Genomic DNA, 17,709 nt, shown 5'->3' with positions numbered 1-17,709 from the left:
CTCAGCGAAACTGCCGCCTCGCCCATCTCGCTCGTGATTGACAGTGACAAGACAAGTTGCTGGGAGAGAGTACAGTTGCGCGCAAGAACAGCACGGCTTGCAACACCTCACCGGCCGCCACTGCCTGAGTGGCACGTGACGAGGTCTCTGTAGCACGTGCCTCGCAGCCAGACACGCACGCACAACATGCACAACATGCACAACATGCACAACATTAACAACATGCACAACATGAACAACATTAACAACATGCACAACATGAACAACATTAACATGCACATCATGAACAACATAAACAACATGAACAACATGCACAACTTGCAAAACATGAACAACATGCACAAAATGAACAGCATGCACAACATGAACAACATGTACAACTTGCACAGCATTAACAGCATGCACAACATGAACAACATGAACAACATGCACAACTTAACAACATGCTCAACATGCACAACATTAACAACGTGAACAACATGCACAACATGCACACCATTAACAACATGCACAACATGAACAACTTAACAACATGAACAACATTCATAACATGCACAGCATGAACAACATGCACAACTTCCACAACATTAACAACATGCACAACATTAACAACATGCACAACAAACGTTCGAGTGGGACGCCAGATTTCAGGATGAGGTTAGATAATCTAATTTTTATATCACAAACAAAAAATAATAACTTTGAAATAAATGTGTTTTTGCACATACGCAAACTATCTTCCCCGTTGCCAGACTCATTAAAGAATGTATAAAGAACTTTCTTACACAGTTTCAGTGAAATAAAGCTTACCATGATTTCAGCCTACCTAACAGTGATCTTTAAGTAACGTTTAACTCCCCAAAGGCATTTTAATATACCTTAACTTTATTTTTCACTTTTAAAAAATTATAAAAAAGCAGACACATTTATTAAAGTACTGTCTGAAGGGAACGCCATACTAATGGCGCCTGACGAAGAAATAAAAACCTTGTTGGGGGGATGGAACTATTTTTGTACGAAGTCCAAATTGGCTTGATCCGTCTCTGCCTCCAACTATTTTTTTCAAATCGGTTCGAGTAATTTTCCTGGCCTTCGTGCAACGCGACGTGACTATAGACTAACAACGGCGTTCAGAAACGTGTGTCATGACGGATACAGCTAGCGCGTTTTTTGAGGTTAGAAAACCGCATAGCCTTTATAACGGCCTATTTTCGGTGTCGTAAGTTTATTTTATTTCATCACTACGTACCGAGTCAAATTACCAGGTTTAATTGAAATTTTTTTAAAGAAAACGTGTCATGTTGAAGTACAATATGTAAACAACCACAAACATCAGCTGATCATGACGGTTTGGGTGGGGAAATAACAAGCCGTTGTTGGGCCCGAGCGCAGAAGACAAGAGAATGTCAATAACCATGATTAGTGCTCGGACGTGATGAGCGCGGGGATTTTTTTTTTTTTTTCCCCGCGTGCGTCGGCGTCAGGTTGGCGACTCTGGCTCGGGCGTTATCGCGGGCCGCGCTCGGCCGCGCTCGGGCGCGAGGCGCGATAGTGTTGCGCAGACGTCCGCAGTCGCCGCACGTGTCCGCGCCTGCCAGCTGCTCGCAGTCCCGCTACGCGCTCCGCTCAGGTGAGTCCGCCGCCATCTTGTCGTCCTCCCGCGGCGCGGGAAGCCTTCTCTTCACAGACGAGAGAGCCAAGCGCCCGATCGTGCATCTTCGGGTTTTTTTTTTTGTTCATTGTAACTCATGATAACTAACGGTCAATTAGGTTAGGTTAGCTACATTATAAATACTTTAAAACATTGTGGACGGTTGATTTGGTTAGGATAGCTACATTAAATATACTGTGAAATCATGTAAACGGTTTCCTAGCCCTGGATAGCTACATATTAAAAACTTATTTTCTAAGCAACCATAAAATGATCTTACAGTATTTTTAATGTAGCTATACTTACCTAATATAACCAACCATCCACAATGTTTTAAAGTATTTATAATGTAGCTAACCTATCCTAATCGACCGCAAAATTTAATGCCACACCGGTTTATACAATGAGATAGAACGAGAGAAAAAAGCGAGCATGAACTTCGGGGAACTTCGGGTTTTGGCTCTCTCGTCTGTGAAAAGAACGCTGCCCCAGTGTTGCCAGGCGTACCGGAACTACCGTGTCCGTACCCGGTACCCGAGAACACCCGCTCGGGTACGAAAATAGTGTACAATGTTCACTTGGAACGTAAAACCGTCTTTGCCCTGACCGTAAAGTTTTTTTTTTAAGCAGCCTCGGCTACGTTGTATTACTAAGGATACCTCGAGATCCACAGGATGTAGGCTAGATGCTGCTAGTATCACGTAAACAGTAGGGTGGCGGAGATAGGATCAGAGATACATATTTCTCATTGAAAACAGTCTTGGCAACACTTAAAGCACAACACAGATTTACGTTCGCCATAATTATATTGCAGCTAATATTTACAATAATTGTGCACCAACCTTTAACCTGAAAATACCATTTTTCACCTGTGTCTGGAATAGAAGGTTATAAACCCCCCCCCCCCCCCCCTTCCCAAAAACCGAAAGTTTCACAGCCACCCAAAGACGCATTTTAAAACCTTTCGCGCGGTTCTCTTCGCAATAAAACCAATATTAAGTGCACTTAAACCATAGAAATGTTACGTTGTCACACTATTATAGGATTAAACAGAACAGTTTATATGATATTTGTACTAAAGAAGAACGCTAAATTTTGTTGCTTTCGTGCATTTTTTGTGTATGTGCCTGAATAACACCCGAACTGAAAACTTCTCGTACCCGAAAGTACCCGAATGTAGAGGCGAGTGTACCCGAATTTTGTGAACTATGGCCGGCAACACTAGTGCATCCCTTCCCTCACTGATTTTTCGAGTTTCAACTGTTGCCGATCATCCTAACCAACGATATAACGTGCTTTCCGTGCAGCAGAAAATATTTCAGCAACGTCTTAGCAATACGAAGTTACTCTGCTGAAAATTATGACGTATCTGCACCACTGTTTCAGTGGTAACGAGCACTGGAAAATTCCACGTGGTCTTCGGGCCACAGCTTTTTCTGACCACAGCTCTTGGGAATTGGATACCATGACAGACATACCTTCGCGCAAAGATCGTCGGCCAATGTAATACGATATCGAGCCTGAAAGGTCACCGATATTGACAGATTTTCGGAACCGTATACATGGCCCATAGAGCATATTCATCGACGAATCAGGCCGTAAGCGTAACATAAATCGCTATAACTGTTTAAATTGTTATAGCTAGTACTTTATAAAATATTTCATGTCGGTATATACTTTAGAAGCAGTAAATATAAATCAAAGAATTTCGTGCATTTATTGGACGGCAGAGTTAACTCCTGGCACATGTTTACGCAAGGCTTTACATCAATGATTCGTCACGCACTACACACGACACCGCATAAATTCCGTAGGACTTGCGAATATTTCCAGACCCCAACTCTATGTAGTCGATCCCAGCAATTGACTTGTTAAAGACATTTGTGCTGCGTAACATACCTATGCGATTTCAACAGGTTAGAGAAGATTGGCCGCATGTATTCAGAGGCGGATACTTTTCACCAACCTCAGAAGTGTAAAAGACACGATGGATTGAAGAAACTTCTCACTTGGGTTAAAATTATTTTAAATAATTATCAGATACAAATATAACAATGTAATAATTTATTTTGGATCTTATATTTCGACCAAGTTATTAGTACCTGGAATTAAAGTATCGTTCCCCCAGTTTTATTGGGACGGTGGTATTCAGACTTCCGTTGCGCCACCCAGAGGACACTGTATCCGCCGTTGCGAGTCACCGTTGTTTAGTTTGAGAATTCTTGTTGTTCGTGTGCAGTTGTTATCTCTCCTGTAGTAGCTCGTCAAGAGATGCCAAAGGAGAAATGGGTTAGGTTTACTTGCGAACAAACTTAAACAGTTTGGTGTAAGACACTTTTTTATTAGAACAAGATTTACAGATGACAACAACAACAACAACAAAGTTATACCAGTCGTCAAACCTCCACACTCATGTTCACTGGTTTCGGTGTCTAATGGTCCGTCTTTATTACCAGCTGACTAGCCTTCCCAGGAAACAAATTTAGAACTGTCTGAATTCAAGCTTGCTAGCCTCGTAGGTGGTCGCTTTGTCCGTCTGGACTCGTTCTATTGTTCGACCAGGCCACAGGCAACCCAGGCAACCAGGCAACACAGGCAACCGTATACCTGCTGCTTCAGGGGAACTGTTTGTCCCGTTCCTGCACGTGGTGACGTCAGCGTGGAGGTCTGGTGGCTCACTAGCGAGTTCGGGGGAGCTGAATTGTTGGCCCTAGGAAGGGCAGCCTTTCAGGATTTTTCCGACAGTAGTGTTTTTGAAAGGTTGTTTGAATTGTTGCCCCTTGGATGGGCAGCCCTTCAGGATTTTTCCGACAGTAGTGTTTTTGCAAGGTTGTCTGAATTGTTGCCCCTTGGATGGGCAGCCCTTCAGGATTTTTCTGACAGTAGTGTTTTTGAAAGGTTGTCTGAATTGTTGCCCCTTGGATGGGCAGCCCTTCAGGATTTTTCCGACATTAGAGTTTTTGAAAGGTTGTCTGAATTGTTGTCCCTTGGATGGGCAGCCCTTCAGGATTTTTCCGACAGTGGTTAGTTTGTGAAGCGACTGGAAGGGCAGCCCTTCCAGTATCTTAAAATGTGTCTATTTTCGTAATTTTATAATCCTGAATTGTTGCCCCTTGGAAGGGCAGCCCATAAGGATTTTTCTGACAGTAGCGTTTATGAAAGGTTGTCTGAATTGTTGCCCCTTGGATGGGCAGCCCTTCAGGATTTTTCCGACAGTGGTTAGTTTGTAAAGCGACTGGAAGGGCAGCTCGTCCAGTATCATAAAATTTGTCTATTTTCGTAATTTTATAATCCTTAATTGTTGCCCCTTGGAAGGGCAGCCCATCAGGATTTTTCTGACAGTAGCGTTTTTGAAAGGTTTTCTGAATTGTTGCCCCTTGGATGGGCAGCCCTTCAGGATTTTTCTGACAGTGGTTAGTTTAGGTTAGGTTAGGTTAGGTTAGATTAGGTTAGGTCAGTTTACAAACGAACTACTGTCAGAAAAATCCTGAAGGGCTGCCCTTCCAAGGGGCAACAATTCATTCGCCCCGCGAGTTCGCGCGCACTCCCGTGAAGCGCTGCGTCTTAGAAACTCCACGTCGACAAAAAAAAAAAGGTCCGCATTAACGACATAAAATAAACTCCCAAGTCTAGAAACAACAACATCTCAAGGTCACCCCAGAACGTTGACCAGCGTGCATTATGATTTATGCGAGATTGACTTAAGAAATTCAAATGTGTGAAGTACCTTTCCTCTAAATTGATTCATTAGAAAAATTATGGTCGTTTATTCTTTTGTCCCCTGTCCACGCATCTTTTGAAGTGAAAACTTCTATAGGAAGGTTTGGATAGGGAGTAAATTCCTGTAAGTCGTCATTGATATGGTCACGTGACGTGAATGTATATGCATATATGTATGTGTATGTATATGTGTGTATTTGTATATATATACACACACACACACACACACACACACACACAGTGGTGCGCGCGCAGCCAGTACGCGTCTTCAGTCCCTGTACATCAGTGCTGTGCATATGTGAATCGAATGTGTGTTTACAGTGTTCAAATTGTGTTTTTGTTCAATTTTTATTTTAAATCTTAAGCATACGATTACTGTGCAGTAAAAAGTGAGTATAAAATATATTAATATTCTCATTTAGATATATATGTTTGAATAACGAAGAAAACGGAGTCTTTGTAGCAATATAACCTAAAAATTAAGAACATCATTATTTATTTTTTAATACCTACAATTACAATGCAATGCGTATTTTATAGTAATTTAGGAGTTATTTCACTAACGTGATAAAACAAATTTATTGTGTGATAATATTTTTTCGTAAAAATTGCGAAAAAGTCTCTGATTTTTATCAAAAAATATTTTCTTATGTTACGCAATTATTTTTACAAAGTTAGTATTTATTATTTCAAATTATATTTGTATTTTCATAATTCTATTATTAATATTAATAATAGTTACTTCTATTATTATTATTATTAATTCTATCATTTGAAGTTTAGGAAAAAATGTTGTGTACATTAAGTATATTGTTATTCTCTCTGAATATCTATTTTTAATATTTTTTAGATCCTCGATTTTGTGTGGAAAACGGAGTCTTTGTAGCAATATAACCTAAAAATTAAGAACATAATTATTTTTTTAATACCTACAATTACTAGGCAATGCGTATTTTATAGTTATTTATGAGTTATTTTACTAACGTGATAAAACCAATTTGTTGTGTGATAATATTTTTTCGTAAAAATTGCTAAAAATATGTCACTTCTGTCGGCAGTCCTTATGACTGCTTTGAAATTTTTTTAAAGCAATAATTGATTTTTAAGACTTTTAAATTACGATATTTTTCATGGCTTATCTTAGACCGATATTTAAATCATAGCACTAAGAATTCGGGATATGTTTTTACGTTAACACTTAAACTATTTTATATAACAAATTACTGTTGTTTTCGTGTTCTTTAGATGAGCTTATAAGTTCGTAGTACAAATTGTCACTACAAATTTAAAAAAAAGTTAGTAAGAATAATTATCTTAATAAAGCTCTGGGTCTTGAATAAAAAATTTCTTAGCGTAATTTTGTTTAGTATGAGAAACAAATTGGTATGGAGCCAATAATGAATGGAAATTATTTTGTTACGAGAAGGTCGCGAAAGAAGTCTGTAGCACGTAGATGTCAAAGTTGTATCAAAGTTGCAGGGAACATTTCTAACTCATTTAAAGTGCATCCAATGGCTAGATTTATTGTAGTCGTGTCAATCAAAATGTTTATTTTCCTAATGCAACCATTTGGACATGTAATATAGTAATATAGTGACAATGACTGCATACACACCAGGCCATTTAAAACTAAAAGAGTATCTACAGTTTTCATGAAAATGTATAACTTAGGAGAGTAACATGAATGCAACCTATTTTTGTTAATCATTGCCGGCTTAGTAATAACCACTGATAAAGATTGTATCTCAGGTTTTCTGCGTGTATGCAATAACAAATTGACAATCCTTATTTCTAGGGACACCTGTATTTCGCGAATACATTTCGTGTCAAGGTATTTCACAAAATACTGTAGCTTTTCTCCTGTGGTTATTGGCTGAGGTCGGTGAGAGGTGTCGTCCCGCTCTTGACGGGGCCAATGAGAATGTAGTCACCGTACTGCTGCACGCTCACAATTTGCCATGACTCTTAGAAAAAGCTACAGTGTTTTGTGAAATACCTTGACATGAAATGAAATCGCGAAATACAGGTGTCTCTACTTATTTCCTGTGTAAAGTGGGATGATATTACAAACTACTGTAATGTTAAATTTACTACTTTCCTTAAACAAATTACTATGGAGGAACATATTGCTTTCGCTCGTGTATTTTCTAAAACAATAGGATCGATTAACCGAACCAGATTAACAGAGTTTCCGTTTTATCCGAGCCGACATGAGTCACAATACCAGCAAACATTGTTTAAATATTTGCTCGAGAACCTAGAAAAGAATCCATTTGTTGTCGAAATCCTCAATAAAATTGTATTCAAAGATGCCATTCACAGGTTGGGTTAATCATGGAGTGACGTGAAAGAATCCACATTGAAGCAAAGGTGGGAAAACCGAGACGTTATTGTTATATCAGTGTTATCCGAGATTTTTATTATCCCGGTTTGCGGCGTCCCATCAATATTCTACTTATATTTATACAAAAATCTTTTTTTTTTAATCTAATTTTTTTCAGGAAGCTTGGATCTCATTATAATCCGTTTGGACTTTAAGGGGCCCGCCTCGTTAGGGTTGTATCTGTGTTATTGTGGCGGGATAATAAGAGCGACGCTCGCTGGTGCTTCTAGCGCGGTATCGCCTCTAAGCACAAGGCTCTGAACTGATGCGTGGTCTTTCTTCTCTTCGTCTCAGGATAATTGTGAAATTTGAGCGGTCACCGTAACATTATATGGCCGAGAAATGAAGATAAAGGTGTAATGCAAGTCCTTTCAATGCTTTCAAGAATCTGTACGGGTTGTTTTACGCCAAAAAAAATTACTCTGAAAATATGAGTTTTAGCCATTTTAACTCTTATAAAAATACAGTTTAAAAACTTAATCCGAAATCAAAAGTACTTTTCGGCCCTCGGCGAACTCTTAAATGCTTTTAGTAAGCAGACCCCACTCGGATATCTTGAGTAGTTTTGAAATCGCGTGTGTTTTTCCTGAAGCTCTGCGCACCGCGTGTGTGCCCGGGCAGGCGGAGCCCTTAAGACATATACATTCTGTCTTTGTTCATGAGAGCCTGAAGTTACAGTATGAACCACGAAGTGAGACATCATGCATAAGTAGAGACCTGCAAAATTCGCGGATTCATTCGGTGATAGGCTAGAATTCAAACACATATACCTCTTAGGGGTCGTCCATTAATCACGTGATGTTTTTTTTAGCAAATTTTTAACCCCCCCTCCCCCCTAGTGATTTGTGGTGAGGTTTCAGACTACCCCCCCCCCCCCCCCACCAATAAATCACGTGTATTTTTTGGTACAAAATATTTTAAAAAATTTTAGAATATTATCTTTAAATATAGGTATAATCTAATGTAATTCTGGAAAGTTAAGCACAGAGATAAAAATGTCCAGACACACATTAAGGTTGCAGGTTTATTCTCACTGGCATAAAAATAATAAAGGAAAGGCTTATATGTGATATACGCATGTATTCGGCGCCAAAATCACAGTCTTACTAGCGACTGGCAAGCCGAGCCGGGTGGTTCATGTTGCGGCAGGCGGGGATATTGTTGCCTGGCTACGGCGAGTCAAGGTCACGCGTCCCTTTTCGGTTTATTGAAATCGCGCGAAAAAATAAATACACGTGATATCTCTCTACACCCCCCTCCCCCCTTGTGATATTTGGTGTTTTTCCCGACACCCTCCCCCCCCCCCCCTTTTCGAGCCTCACGTGATTAATGGACGATCCCTTAGATAATTTTGCTATTGGCTTACTGTTCATCTGGACGAATCTCAACCAGTTATAAACCCTCAACCAAAGAAGGATCGAATCACAGACAAACAAGCTGAGACTACTTACAAGTCAACAACCAATGAACTTGCGTTATTTTCCCAGTGTACAGGAGAATGTGCAGTCTATCCTGAAGGCTATCGAAACCGCGAATTTTGCAGGTCTCTATCCATAAGGAAAGCAGTCTTCAAACGCTTGTTTCTGTAACGCCCGTGGTTGGGCAACATGAGGCATATCGACAGCCATCTAGCAACGTAACAAGGAAACCAGGCAGGAAAACTGCCTGTCGCTCAAGTGACGTGCGCGCATAACCGCTTACGTGACCATACAGGCGATACAGGAAAAAAACATCGCGACGTCGAAAACTAATCAAGATATCCCAGTGAGGTCTGCTTACGAAAAGCATTTAAGAGTTCGCTGAGGGCCGACATGTAGTTTTCATTCCGATTTCCGAACTGTAATTTTAGAAGAGTAAAAAAGGGTTAAAGAAGTGTTTTCAGAGCAATTGTTGGGCGTAAAACAACCAGTACATATTCTTGTAAGCACACAAGGGAATTTCCTTATACCTTTATCTTCATTTCTCCGCCATATAATGTTACGGTCACCACTCATATGCACGACGAGAAGACTGCGCGCCAGTTCAGAGCCTTGCGCTTAGAGGGGACACCGCGCTAGAAGTACCAGCGAGCTTCGACCTTATCATCCCGTTTCACTAACACACACACACACACACCAACACACACACACACACACACCTGGCTAGCCCTTCAAAACATAATAGCCCCTATCACATAGACGTTTTACTTAACTGTAATTGTTATTAATTCAAAATTTTCACCTGACTGCTGTTTTTAAATTGTATTAATCGACTACTAATTGTCGGGGCCATGTTTTTTTTTTTTGCGAAAAGTTTTACAGACAAGGTGTGTGTTTAAACTTGGTGGCATTGTCTGTGTTTCGTGGTTGGCTGGGTTTATTGCAGGTTAATGTCTGCAGCCAGCACGCCAATCACAGCCATCCAGTGCGGAAGCAAACGCGTCCTGATTGGCCCGGCCGCCAATCACGAGGGAACTTTCGCTAGCGCTGGCATGTCTTATTCAGTCTAATGAGCGAACCTTTTTTTTTTTCGCGGAAAATTCATGTCCACCGCTGATAGTTTATTTCAAATATTTTTTTTAATTATTTTGTATAATAATGACGTGTCTTTCGCAATTCACTTATTTTTTACATGAAGTTTTGTAATAAGACGAGTAGTATATAATAGGGGCTCCGGAAACAGGCGCCAGGCGGCGGTGCCTGAGGTGCCGACCGCCATCTTGGATATGTGACGTCACGGCGGCAAAAATTCCTCAAAATTCCTCAAAAACGACTCAAAATGACTCAAAAATTGCCGTTTTAAGAAAAAATTTCCCGTTTTCGAGGGAAAATTTCCCGTTTTATTCCGTAAAAATCCCAGCGGCTAGAAATGTCCTGATAGAGGCTGTTAGGCATCCTTAACTCAAGCCTCAGTTAAGCCTCTATCAGGACTTGACCTCGACGGCCATCTTTATCCGGGGACTGGCTTCTGGCTGTGGTGCCGTGTGCCGAGCCACATCTCTGACGTCACGTCCATCTCTGACGTCACGGCGGCCATATTGGATGTGCGTAACGGGACCAAGCGTAACGGGACTCAACGTAACGGGACAAGTAGATCACGGCGGCCATTTTGGATCCGCCATCTTTAAATTGAGCGCCCCACTCATTATGACGAAATTTTTGTCTCTGTCGCCATATTGACTTTTTTCTGTTCCATCTTGGATACCGTCGACTTTGTTTCTGTTGTTTGTTCCCAGATAGCGCCAGCGGCGCTCTTGATTTTTTTCTGTTCCACTGGAGGCCGCCATCTTGGATACCGTCGAATATGTTTCTGTTGTTTGTTCCTAGAGAGCGCCAGCGTCGCTCTGTCTCGTCACATAAGGTCGATGTTCCATTACCTACCATGGCTATTATAATTCTTATCGACATATTAATTTTTTTTTATAAAAAATATATCGGAAGCGCTGTGATTCGAACCAGCGCAGCTCTGATCTCTAGGTTGGAAAACATAAGCCTTTAACCGCTCAGCCATCGAGACATTTACCAGACTGAAAATTAAATAAGGTAAGTTATATATAAAAATAACATGCATATTTGGACTTGTAATTTTTTTTTAAGTTAAAGTAATAATAGCACCATCTGTTCGAGACAGAACCACCATCTTGTATTAAGATGTAACTGTTGCAATTATCGTTATGGCCGCCATCTTGAAAATCCATAATTTTAATGCTAGAGATGAGGGAAAAATTCCAAAATTAATCAATAAATTAACTTAATAGAATTCTGATTGATTATATCGATTCCCGTCCTTGGTTTGATACCCGATCGATGCAATAATGTTTAATTTTATGTAAAAAATAATAATTTCAATAAACCATGTTCAACATTCGTAAAAAAACTCTAAATCCTCTACGACCATCATCCTATCAGACATCAAGACCACCATATTGGAAATGCGTAATTTTAATGCTAGAGATTCGAGAAAAAGTTCAAAATTCATTAAATAAATTTGTAACCTATATACTTAGGTCCTTGGTTCGATCCCTGGCCGATACAAAACAACTTTAATATTTTAAAAAAGTACCACTAAAGTGGCAGGTTTGAGAAAATAAAAAACACCACAAGTTCTTTTAAAAAACTTTTATTACATAAGTACTACACTACTACAAGTACAAAAAAAATACACAGACAAATTACTAAAGCCTTGTGGATTCCTTGATTCAAACAGTCTTCTTAATGGATGAAGAGTGTCTTTTACATGTTCGTAAATGTCTATCCAGTCTATCAGGTCGACATATTGGTACACCACAATTTTCACACAAAGACGAATTATCGACTTCATTAAAAAGACAGTGTTATATTTCGTGTCGTTGTGCACTTTGAATATTTGCCAATGTTTTGTTACAAAATATACAGCTTGATTCCGATGAATGTACAGCCAGTGTATCACAATTCCTGAGGTGCCGTTTTAATCTTCCATATTGTACAAACTTGCTTAAACACCTGTTGCACTGATATTTAATACGTTCAGAGTTATTACTACAATCGTGTATTACATGATCCCGTAATTCCAAGTTTTTGATCTTCTCACAGTACGTGCAGTCAGGTGATGGAACACCGCTGGATGCTCCTTCCTTCATCAATGGCACTGGAATTGTTGACAACCATTGTAACACTGCTGACATGTTAATTTCTGAAGCCGTTGAGGTCTGCTCTGCAGAAGATGTTGCACGCGTTGAAATCTCCTGCTGTGCTGAGAGAGCAGGTGTAGCTGTAGAAACCGTTGTCATCGTGCTCTGCATTGATGATGGTAGATGTTCGATCCAGGTTGATGTAGATAGTGGTAATGATGCCATCGAGTTCTCAAGAATAGCTAGATACCGGTCTATTATGTTATACAAGTCTAACTATCCGATCCGTTCATCACCGCAGCCAGAGACGGACTGAAGTTCATATCACCAGGGTCTCACTTATATAGTCTCATCAGCTGGTACAACACATGAGTCAACTTTCTCGGAGCATTTTTTATAATGAAGATGTAAGCTATCAAGATGTGAAATCAGTTTATTGCACTTATTGCACTGAAATTGTATTCTTTTAACATTATTAGAACAACTGCTTATTTCATGTCTGCGAGCATTTGAGGTGATAGTAAATGATGCGTCACAGTATTTGCACCGACGCAATGGACGTTCTTCATTAGTGGAAGTATCCATTGCTGATGATGAAACTTCGGATGATGGTGGTATCACATCTGTTGAAATATCCTCCAATATTGACGTCGTCGTCGTTGCCAACAGGATCTGCTCCAACATCGTCGGCGCTGACGTCATGGTTCCTGTAGTCGATGGCACATCCTCCATCGAGTTCGACGTTAAAGTCGGTAAAGATGCCATCGAGTTCGCAAGAACAGGTAATTACGCGACTTGTGCACCAGAAGAAACAAACTAGGCGATCCTTACACCACCGAAGTCAGTAACAAACTGAGCGTCCTGCTGTCTAGGACTCGTTTATATACATGAACCGGTTGGAATAATACGCTAGTCAAATCAAGAACAATTTACTAAAATACTAGAGTCAAAACAACATTAAAAATAGAAGGACCATCAACGAAAAGGCAGCACATTTGGAAGCACCGACAACGAAGAGGCAGCACATTTGGAAGCACCGACAACGAAAAGGCAGCACATTTGGAAGCACCGCCAACGAAAAGGCAGCACATTTGGAAGCACCGACAACGAAAAGGCAGCACATTTGGAAGCACCGACAACGAAAAGGCAGCACATTTGGAAGCACCGACAACGAAAAGGCAGCACATTTGAAAGCACCGACAACAAAAAGGCAGCACATTTGGAAGCACCGACAACGAAAAGGCAGCACATTTGGAAGCACCGACAACGAAAAGGCAGCACATTTGGAAGCACCGCCAACGAAAAGGCAGCACATTTTGGATGCACCATCATAAAGGCAGCATATTTTGGAAGCACCATCGAATAAGGAAGCACATTTGGAAGCTCCATCAACAAAAAAAGGCAAAAAGGAAGCACAAGTTACGAGATCTAAGTCTTAGTTAGAAATCAGAATACAATAAATAAAAACATTAAATTCTTATAATTTAAATTATTTATTTTATTTCTTTACATTATACAAATGCAAGTAAAACAAGCCATTATTGTATGTAGCCCGCTTTCCTCAGTTCATTGAGTATGAAGGATATTTCTTTGATGCACGAATAGTTTCCTGCACAAAGCGAACCATGTAGAAGTCTTAGCCGGTCAACCAATATGTTTGGATCTTTCCATGATGTGTAATCATTCTCTTCTACCACCATCTTCCTTGCACGTTTATAATAAATATTATGATCTCTGGCGTCTTCCGTTTTACCACCAAACTCAGGGTAACTTTCACTTTTGAGACGGTGATCATCACAAGCTTGATCAGATTTATTTAATATATCACGTCGTTTCCATCGTTTCGGTCTCAGGACACCGCCACATTCTTCGATCTTGTCAGCTTTAGGTGCTTCATGATAGTCTATGTCTTTGTCAACAGCTTCAGAGTCACTGTAACAATCACCGTAGAAGGAATCGTCTTCACCCAATTTACCGTGATAATTCGATGTTGATGATGTTGAAGTGTCTTCATCGTCTTCATGCTTCTTTTTTAGGAGTCCATCATTTTTACAAAGTAGGAAAGATCTACTTGAATTCGACTGGAATATATTCTCACTTTTCACGTTAAGGATTCTTCCATTGTCTTCATTCTTCCGTAAATCATCAACCTCCTTCAATTTAAGTTCTTTGTCGAGATCAGAAGAGCCAAGAAAATTATTGTCGTAATGCAGATCACCTTTCCTTAGTCTAGTAGATTCATCGTTGTCCTCTAGCTTGTACGCAGGCTTGGCGTTACAAGTTCTGACATGTCTTTTTAGGCTCTCTCTCCGCGTAAACGACTTGCTACATCGAACACAACTTATCATATTGCGCAGTGGATTTTTAACACAGCCATTCTTCTCGTGTTGTCTTTTATTCTTTCTCAAGATAAACTCTTTGCTGCAAAACTTACACCTATGTTCTTTCGATACAGCGTCAGATCCCAAATCGGAATTCATATTAGTTACTGAGACTAATGCCAGATACCAATTGAGTGTTTTAAATTAGATCCAATACTTAAATAGAATTCTTTTCATATTTCATCAGCGAGAATTAATATATCTCATGCAAAAGTACTTTATGCATGTAGTTCTGCTTTTCAACAACAGATGTCGCCACATGTTGCTTGCAGGTAAATAATATTTAGTTCTTTTATGCGGGATGCAGGATACTCACTAACGATCGCAAAAGAAGGATGGCTTCGCTAGACTCCAAGGAGAAGGAAGTCAGTCCTTCCTGTTAGTGCTTCTTAGATTTCTCAGAGATTATTATTTGACTGAGAAATGATATTTTTTTTTTAATTTCCACCTGATAAAAATATTACAAGTGTTGATTAAGTAGCAGAATTCACTAATTAAATGTAACCTTAAATAAATTAACATGACTCATTAAATAAAAAATATCCTTCATGAAGAGATCAATTGCTCATCTGTAACCAGAAGCACACGGAGAAATCTATCAAAATATTGACAATAATAATCAGGAGCACACGGAGAAAACCATCAAAATATTGACAAGAATAATCAGGAGCACACGGAGAAAACCATCAAAATATTGACGAGAATATTCAAAAACACACGGAGAAAACAGCCACAAGTTTTCTTTGTTATCATAAAATTACAGAAAAAAAAAATTAATAAAAAATTTAAAATAAAAAAAATCACAAAAAAATCAAAAACTGCTTCTGGCTTGGACTAGAACTCTATCTTTGCTCAACAATGAGTAGTTCACAAGCTAGCAGAATCAGTTTTTGAATTTTTTGTGATTTTTTTATTTTAAATTTTTTATTAATTTTTTTTTTTTTTGTAATTTTATGATAACAAAGAAAACTTGTGGCGGTTTTTTCCGTGTGCTTCCGATTATTCTTGTCAATATTATGGTGGTTTTCTCCGTGTGTTCCTGAATATTCTTGTCAATATTTTGATGGTTTTCTCCGTGTGCTCCTGATTATTCTTGTCAATATTTTGATGGTTTCCTCCGTGTGCTCCTGATTATTATAGTCAATATTTTGATAGATTTCTCCGTGTGCTTCTGGTTACAGATGAGCAATTGATCTCTTCATGAAGGATATTTTTTATTTAATGAGTCATGTTAATTTATTTAAGGTTACATTTAATTAGTGAATTTCTGCTACTTAATCAACACTTGTAATATTTTTATCAAGTAGAAATTTAAAAAAAAATTAATTTCTCAGTCAAATAATAATCTCTGAGAAATCTAAGAAGCACTAACAGGAAGGACTGACTTCCTTCTCCTTGGAGTCTAGCGAAGCCATCCTTCTTTTGCGATCGTTAGTGAGCATCCCGCATCCCGCATAAAAGAACTAAATATTATTTACCTGCAAGCAACATGTGGCGACATCTGTTGTTGAAAAGCAGAACTACATGCATAAAGTACTTTTGCATGTGATATATTAATTCTCGCTGATGATATAAGAAAAGAATTCTATTTAAGTATTGGATATAATTTAAAACACTCAATTGGTATCTGGTATTAGTCTCAGTAACTAATATGAATTCCGATTTGGGATCTGACGCTGTATCGAAAGAACATAGGTGTAAGTTTTGCAGCAAAGAGTTTATCTTGAGAAAGAATAAAAGACAACACGAGAAGAATGACTGTGTTAAAAATCCCCTGCGCAATATGATAAGTTGTGTTCGATGTAGCAAGTCGTTTACGCGGAGAGAGAGCCTAAAAAGACATGTCAGAACTTGTAACGCCAAGCCTGCGTACAAGCTAGAGGACAACGATGAATCTACTAGACTAAGGAAAGGTGATCTGCATTACGACAATAATTTTCTTGGCTCTTCTGATCTCGACAAAGAACTTAAATTGAAGGAGGTTGATGATTTACGGAAGAATGAAGACAATGGAAGAATCCTTAACGTGAAAAGTGAGAATATATTCCAGTCGAATTCAAGTAGATCTTTCCTACTTTGTAAAAATGATGGACTCCTAAAAAGGAAGCATGAAGACGATGAAGACACTTCAACATCATCAACATCGAATTATCACGGTGAATTGGGTGAAGACGAATCCTTCTACGGTGATTGTTACAGTGACTCTGAGGCTGTTGACAAAGACATAGACTATGATGAAGCACCTAAAGCTGACAAGATCGGAGAATGTGGCGGTGTCCTGAGACCGAAACGATGGAAACGACGTGATATATTAAATAAATCTGATCAAGCTTGTGATGATCACCGTCTCAAAAATGAAAGTTACCCTGAGGTTGGTGGTAAAACGGAAGACACCAGCGATCATAATATTTATTATAAAGGTGCAAGGAAGATGGTGGTAGAAGAGAATGATTACACATCATGGAAAGATCCAAACATATTGGTTGACCGGCTAAGACTTCTACATGGTTCGCTTTGTGCAGGAAACTATTCGTGCATCAAAGAAATATCCTTCATACTCAAGGAACTGAGGAAAGCTGGCTACATACAATAATGGCTTGTTTTACTTGCATTTGTATAATGTAAAGAAATAAAATAAATAATTTAAATTATAAGAATTGAATGTTTTTATTTATTGTATTCTGATTTCTAACTAAGATTTAGATATCGTAACTTGTGCTTCCTTTTTGCCTTTTTTTTGTTGATGGAGCTTCCAAATGTGCTTCCTTATTCGATGGTGCTTCCAAAATATGCTGCTTTATGATGGTGCATCCAAAATGTGCTGCCTTTTCGTTGGCGGTGCTTCCAAATGTGCTGCCTTTTCGTTGTCGGTGCTTCCAAATGTGCTGCCTTTTCGTTGTCGGTGCTTCCAAATGTGCTGCCTTTTCGTTGATGGTCCTTCTATTTTTAATGTTGTTTTGACTCTAGTATTTTAGTAAATTGTTCT

General features: G+C 39.1%; 1 protein-coding gene across 1 annotated transcript in view; it reads left to right on the top strand.

The window, feature by feature from the left end:
• Positions 1–1,514: 1,514 nt before the first annotated feature.
• Positions 1,515–17,709, top strand: part of LOC134529057 (leucine-rich repeat-containing protein 15) — a 69,720-nt gene continuing 53,525 nt past the window's right edge. The window contains exon 1 of the mRNA XM_063362759.1: positions 1,515–1,630. The gene's annotated coding sequence lies outside the window, so the exon portion shown is untranslated. The remainder of the gene's footprint in view (positions 1,631–17,709) is intronic.

The sequence above is a fragment of the Bacillus rossius genome, chromosome 2, assembly GCF_032445375.1.
Source record: "Bacillus rossius redtenbacheri isolate Brsri chromosome 2, Brsri_v3, whole genome shotgun sequence".
Lineage (NCBI taxonomy): Eukaryota > Metazoa > Arthropoda > Insecta > Phasmatodea > Bacillidae > Bacillus > Bacillus rossius.
The sequence above is the reverse complement of the archived record's forward strand: the minus strand, read 5'-3'. Positions and strand labels throughout refer to the sequence as shown.